This window comes from Echinops telfairi, unplaced genomic scaffold (assembly GCF_000313985.2).
Source record: "Echinops telfairi isolate 266 unplaced genomic scaffold, ASM31398v2 ScPeMD7_23;HRSCAF=83, whole genome shotgun sequence".
Classification (NCBI taxonomy): Eukaryota; Metazoa; Chordata; class Mammalia; order Afrosoricida; family Tenrecidae; genus Echinops; species Echinops telfairi.
Window position 1 is genome coordinate 8,201,377 of NW_022103920.1, and position 7,682 is coordinate 8,209,058.

Here is a 7,682-nt window from a genome sequence, read left to right on the forward strand (position 1 = left end):
TGCAATCACAAATGCATGACTTTGACCCAGAGAAACTTATTCTCTCACACTCTTGTTTCCAGGTGCCATCGCGCCACTTCCAATCCATAGCGGCCCTATGCACCCAGAACAAAACTGCCTGTTCCTGTGCCACCCTTACAAGTGCTCCTATTGCCTGAGCCCACTGTTGCAGCCACTGTGTCCATCCACTTGTTGAGGGCCTTCCTCTTTTCCACTGCTCCTCCACTCTGCCAAACGTGATGTCCTTCTCCAGGGACGGACCTGGCCCTCTACGAAGCTAGACGTCCAACTTCAGAGCACAACGCTGAGGAAGGCTTTCCTCTCCGTGTGGCTCCTGGGTCCAGCAGGTTCCCAGCACAGGGGCCCTAGGTCCAAAGGATACATTCCATTTGCAGCTCTTCTTTCTGCTTGTTTCTCTCTTTGTATCACTTGTGGGATAAAAGGTGGTGGAGGCCACATCCCAGGAGAACTCACCTTACATTGGATTAAGTCTTTGACCTGGCATCCCTTAACCTAACCCCTTTAACTGCCACATTACTTCCTTACATAACTGCCAAATCACTAGAAAACATGGTCCAGCCAAGTTGTCACGTATTTTATGGAGTACCCTATTCAATCCATAACAGGAGGAATCACTAGGGAGACTATGAGGGTTACTAGTACCAGTTGTGCCACATTGGCACTGACTTGAATGTCTTCCTTCTGTGTGGCAGGTGGAGTGATCACCCCGAATACCCATTCCATGATGAATACTGACTTCAGAGAGCTCCTGACCTGGTGTCTCCTCCAGCTGTGCCAGGATCGGCTGGGAGTCCCCTTCAGAAGTGAAAGGGTAGCTTCCAATCATTTGACAAAATCATGATGACTTAGCCTTTATGTAGCGTGATCTTGACTTGATGATGTTGAAAGGAGAAAATGTTTAAATCTGTTCTAATCATTGATGGGAAATTACCATTTTATTAGATAGTTGGTTCTGGATTTTAGCAGCAAGAAACCATGAGGATTTCAAAAATACTAGACAAGTCCATAGATGAAGACAAGAAACGTCTGAGTCTAGATTCTGGTCTTTGCTGGTGGTCTGGGCTCCTTTACAGTTAGTAGGGCATCAAGATGGTGGATGGCCAGCACTAGCCAATGGTACAGTGGCTGAGGGCTTAGTGGTTTGCTCCATTGAGTTTACAATAGACACAGCCAAATAGAGATCTCCATGTTCATTATTATCAAGGCAGTAATTGACTGAATCTTGAGTAGGGGAAGAGGGTTACGTACTGAAAAATTTGGCCTAAATATGTGTAATTAAAAAATCTCTTCTTCTACCCTGTTGAGTTCTGAGTTTCATCCTAATTTGTGACCTCTTGCATTGCTATCAGCCTTGCATACATTCATCCTATGACACAGTTCATGTAAAGTGTATTGCAGGCGAAACACCTTGAACAGATAACACCCTGCATTACAAAGTTATCCAAAGAGGACTGTTTTAAAGGAAGATTTTCCAAAAGCATACTGTAGAGAACATAATGAGTGCCGAGGCTTTATGGAATAATGATTATATTGGGGAGTTTGAACGTGTGATTGGAATAATTCTTGAATTTTGAGACAGTTGCAAGAGCACTGATAATTGACGTACACAACTTTAAAAGGGAGTAGAAAGATTAGCAGGACCCAGCAAGAGTGATGTACCAGATAGAGATATTTCATTCATTCATATTGGGTCATTCTCACAGGGCAAGGCAACATTTCAGAAATCCCATGTGTCCAAGACCAACTGTCTCTAGATAACCTTCAAGGGCCCAAACACGTACATTTCTGAGAGATTACCACTTGTTAAATTGTTTCCTGAAATCGTTTGCACAGATTCCAATGTTAATAGTTAGAATGCTGTCTTTGGAAACATATTTTATTCACAACAAATAATAAAGTTGCTGATTTGTTCACCGTGTGAATATGTTTCTGCTTCAGGCTCTGTTACGTGCTGATGGGGTGGAAGTGGGAGGGTGAATTGTCTGAATCCAATTCAGTGAATGTCTACTGTGCATGTAACCTGAGGAAGAGAGGGGACTGTGTGTGTGTGTGTGTGTGTGTGTGTGTGTGTGTGTGTGTGTGTGTGCCCGCATGGAGGAACAGAAGCTTAAATCCCAATCCCTATTGTCTGAGCTCTGGAGACTATTCTGCGGGGGCAGTATGGATGTGGGAATTGAGTCTGCACATATGAAACCCCTTTAAAAGGCAAACATTAGAAAAGGGATCCACCACTGGTGGGGGGAAACGCATGGATACATTTCATAACAGAGATGGAGAGAGAGCGGACTTGACGGCAGTCAACATGGAGGTGGGGAGAGACTGAGCGTCTGAACTCAACAGCAAAGACAAGCAACTCAAGCAGAAAATGGGCTGAAGAGTGACACAGCCTTTCTCAAAAGCAAAACCCCAAACAACCAACAGCAATCATGACACCATGAAGCAAGAAAAAACCTCGATCGAAAAGAAAGCAAACAAATTAATAAGGAGGATTTGAAAGGTAGCCCAAGGCAGATCTTTAAAAAAAACAAAAACAACAACATAGATCTAGGACTGGGTTTGGGGCTCACACTAAATCCTAGCTCCAACTTAAGAACAATTTATTCTTACATCGTGGCCCTGATCGATACTCGCAGCCAGGGGAGGACACAGAGGATACAGATGTTATAACAAAATGTGGTGAAAAAATTAGATGGTGCCCAGCTATCAGATATAACATCTAGGGTCTTAAAGGCTTGTCTCTATACAAACAGCCATCTCAGTGAGATGTCAACTACGTCCACATGGAAGAAGCACATCATTATCAGACACTGAAGGATTGTAAATCATATAATCCGAAGGCGAAGGAGGGGATTAGTGTCAAAGCCGACATTGTGATCATCCATCTTGCAGGCTATGGATGACAGTGGGAACCCAAGATGGATTTGTGGGATCTACGTGGCACTGAGTCTGCAATGAGCTCCCTCTCTCCACGGCTGAGGGACGGGAGGAAAGCGGTGACTACACAAAGGGCATTGGAGAGATGAGTGCAGAGGGGCAAAGGGACAACCTGACCTGAACATCAAATCTTTTTCAGATGCTCCTTCTGATGCACGCTGGACCTGATCGGATTTTCAACATTTTTTGTATATTTGCTTGTTCAGATTAGGGTTTATCTCAGAGGTGTTATGTCATAGGGGTTCACCCTCTTGAAGTTGTATTATATATTGTTCTGGGTTTTGGTATATGAAACTCAAGATTGAGGACCCTATGGGGACAGCAAGTAGAATAAGGGTTTGGGGGATATAGTGATAGAAGGGGTAGTAAGAGGAAGACAAGGTCAAGGATTCCAGAAAGTGAAAGAGTGTTTGGAAACTTATTGTGGTAGCCATTGTACAATGCTGCTCGATGTGACCGAAGCATGGAATGATATATGTATTAACTCCCAACTAATAATAAATGGGAGAACATCTTAGAACCTGGAACAAAATTGAAATAGGACAAAGAGGAGATCCCACAATCAGGTGTTACATTTTAAACTGAGGGCATCAGCCATAGTCAACTCCACAGTGCTCTCTGAGAGCAATGCGATCGATCCCATTCTACATGGCTGAAACGTCAATGTGGCCGTACATTTCACCACAATAAAACGTAATAAAAGCACCATGGCATTATAACTTACCAAAAGGGATCTGAGACTCCGGTTTCCAGTGGTTTCTACACGGATTCCACTCTCATGGGAAGTTTGAGCCTCTCACTGCCCTTGAGTCAATTCTGACTCAAATGACCTTTTAGGACAGAGTACAATTTCCCATTTGAGTTTCCAAGGCTGTAAATCTTCATGGAAGCAGAAAGTCTCTGCTTCCCCCCACTGAAGCAGCTGGTGGCTTTAAACTGTTGTCCTTGAGGTTAGCAGTCCAGCTCATAACCCACTACACTAATGGGTCCCTTTTGAAAACCAGCCTGTGTGAGCTATACATTTTCTTTGATGCTAAACAAATAACAGCTGAAATGCTTAGTGAAGACACTCACACACACAGAGCAGCGTACTTAGCTGGCCTCAGCAAACTCTGCTCCTCGTTCGGCCGGGACTAACTAGAACAATTAAAACTAAAAGAGCTTCCAACAGTCCCTCATGGGGTTTGTGGCTTTCCCCATAGTTGTGTGCCTTCCTCTATGGCCCAAAAATACAGTCCTTAAATGTCACTGTAGAGCCACTCCATTACCTCAAACGGATAGCCAACAGACAGGACTATCAAGAAGAGGCTGGCCATCTATGGACAATGATTCTCCTTTATGGATTGGTCTGGCCAAATGGGGGTAGTTAAGCCATCGCTATGAGGATAGTAGTGTAACTCTGGCCCAAGGGAAGAGGATAACTGAGCAACGGTTTTCAAAAATGCATAAGCCTATTGTGTCAACGATCCAGGGTTGCAGAGCACCCATGAACTGCTGCATTTCCTGAACACCCCTAGTTGTCAGAGTGAAGGACAGCTGGCGGACCCTTCTATGAACCGGGACTCCTAGCTATCCAGTGACATGATACTATGCGCAACACAGCTTTCACAACTCACGTGAAGTGGCTAAAGTTATTCGATGGCAGCCAGTTTGAAGCTAAAAGTGCATGAAGTAATCTCGAACAACCATAAATAAGAAGAGAAATACAGGTAGTAGGCCAGGAATAGAGACAATGGAATCGTGAAATCAATATTCAGTCACCCCAGAAGGCGGTCAGAAGAAGGGGAACAAAGAATAAATTGGACAAAGGGACAGCATGCAGCCAGATGGCAGACACAACACGGCCAGGTCACACTGACCATGGCATTCAGTGTCAGTGGTCTGAGAATTCCAGTTCAAAATAGAAGGGGTCAGTTGAGGCAAATGCTTCCACAATTGTAGGAGTCGGTAAGTTTAGTCTGGCTCAGGTCAGATGTTAAGGCAGAGGCTTCTCTTGACTGGCTTAGCTGCTGGGAGCTGATGACCCTGGAAGGAAGAACACAAAACAGGGAGGCACAGGCTGGTGGATGCAGAGGTGGATGAGTCCAAGGTCAGCAGGTCAGGCTTAGGGCTTCAGTCCAATGAATGCAAGGTTAGCAGGTCAGATAGCAGGCTGCCGATGGGTCCCAGGATCGAAAGGCAGGAGGGTGAGCTAGTGGTTCAAGTTTAAAGAACCAGAAGTCAATGAGACAGATGCAGAATCTAGAGCCAGCAAGAAGCAATCAAGCCTGGCACAGCGTCTTCTTATAGGAATTAGGCCACACCCCCAAGGAAGTTTCCTTTCAATTGCATCAGCGCTGTGCCCTGAGTAAGGGGCTTGTACTCCAGCCTAATCATCTTACAACTTTTTGGATGCTCATCGCAAATCTCACGATGGGGTTGATTACATTGTGTTGGGGCACATCATGAGGGATTGTTGTTGTTGTTGTTGTTGTTAGGTGCCATTGACTTGTGACCCTATGCACAAATGAACAAAACACTGCATGGTCCTGCTACATCCTCACAACTGTTCCTGGGCCTCAGCCCATTGATGCAGCCACTGTGTCCACCCATCTTGTTGAGGGCCTTCCTCTTTTTTGCCACCCCTCAACTTTAACAAACATGATGTCCTTCTCCGGGGACTGGTCTCTCCTGAAAATGTCTCCAAAGTATGTAAGAAGAAGAAGTCTTGCCATCCTTGGCTCCAATCAGCACTCCGGTCTTACTTCTTCCAATACAGACCATTTTGTCCTGTTAGCGGTCCTTGGTACTTTCAATGTTCTTCTCCAGCACAATTCAAATGTATCCATACTTCTATTGTCTTCCTTATTCAATGTCCACCGTTCACATGCATGTGAGGTGAATGGAGAATACCATGATTTGGATCTTGCGCACCTTAGTCCTCAAGGTAACATCTTTGCTCTTCAGCACTCTATCTTGTGGTGCAGATTTGCCCAATGCAATACATCTTTTGATCTCTTCACTGCTACTTCCATGAGCACTGACTGTGGACCCAAGTAAGGCCAAAACGTTGACAATTCCAACATGTTATCCATTTATCATGATATTACCTATTGGTCCAGTTGTGAAAATGTTGGTCTTCCTTACATTGAGTTGTAATCCATAGTGAAGGCTGCACTCCTTCATCTTCATCAGCAAGTGCTTCAAATCCCCTCATTTTCAGCAAGCAAGGTTGTGTCATCTGCATATCACATGTTGTTAATAAATCTTTCTCTGATCCTGATGCCGTACTCTTATTTATATAATCCAGTTTCTCTGATGATTTACTCAGCATAGAGATCGAGCAAGTATGGTGAGAGGATACAACCCTGACACACATCTCTCCTGATTTTAAACCATGCAGTATTCCCTTGTTCTGTTCTCACCACTGCCTCTTGATCCATGGACAAGTTCCAAATGAGCACAATGAAGGGTTCTGGAATTCCCATCCTTCTCAAGGTTATCCACTGTTTATTATTGTCCACATGGTCAAATGCCTTTGCATAGTCAATGAAACGCCAGTAAACACCATGAGGAATTACTAGGTCTTAATTGCCGAACCACTGAGAACTCTGACCCAGCCAAGTTGACACAAAGCCTATCACATCCTGTCACCCCCTTTCTTCTACGGTGCTGTTTTCACGTTAGAAACCAACAGCTGTCGTGGAGTTAATTCCAGCTCAAGGTGACCCCATGGTACCAAGGTGCAACGTGTTCCGTCTGTAGTGGTTTATTTGGCTGGCCTTGCAGAAGCAAATCGCCAGGATTTTCTTCCAAGGTACCTGCGGGTGTAGGTGAACTGCTAACATTTACTTTAATGATAATACTGTTGTCCCACTGCCATTTATCAAGCATTTGTCATTTCTTTGCTAACAGAAATGACCCATTTATCGAACACTGAAGTCCTACATGTGCATGCGTTTAGTCCTGGGTTCTCTTCTATTCTTGGGTCTATTTGTTCATTCTCCTCCCAAAGCTACTAATTAGTGCTGCTTTGTGATGTAGCTGCATCTCTGTTTGTTCTTTCCTTCCTATTATTCTGTTTCCAAAATTCCTTGGTAATCGTCAGGTTTGGTGTTTGTTGTGGTGGTGGTTTTCCTGTCTTTCAGATTGAAATAGAAACTTTCAAGATTCCCCCCCATTGCTCCACTGAGGTTCTCTGTGGAGTCGCATAAAACGTGTGTATTATTTTAGGGAACGCTGACGGCTTTGTTAGGTTCCATTTTCCCACACGGGGCCTTGATCTCTCTGCTGCACAGCCCTCGCTCTGTGTCTCTCCATAAATGTGTGTCGTCTTCCTCACTGAGATGGTTGACTCTCCTTGCTTGGTTTATTCTGGGGTAACAGTTGGTTGCTACGGTTGGATAAAAACGGTTTTCCTTTTTTATCTCAGCTTCTGGGTGAAAAGTTATTAAAAAGAGATGGCACTGATTCTTTGACTATTTACTTTGTATCTACTGATCATTCTAAATTATCTTCTCTATACAGCCTTTAGGAGCCCTGGTGGCATAGGAGGTTACATGCTGCACTGCTAAGCAGAATGTCAGCCATTCAAAACAACTACCTGCTCCTCAGGTGAATTCTGAGGTGATCTCTACCCCTGTAAAAAGTTAAAGTTTCAGAAAACCACAAGGGCAATTCTACTCTGTTCTATAGGGTCACCATGAGTTGGAATCAGCAGGATCACAGTGTGTGTGTGTGTGTGTGTG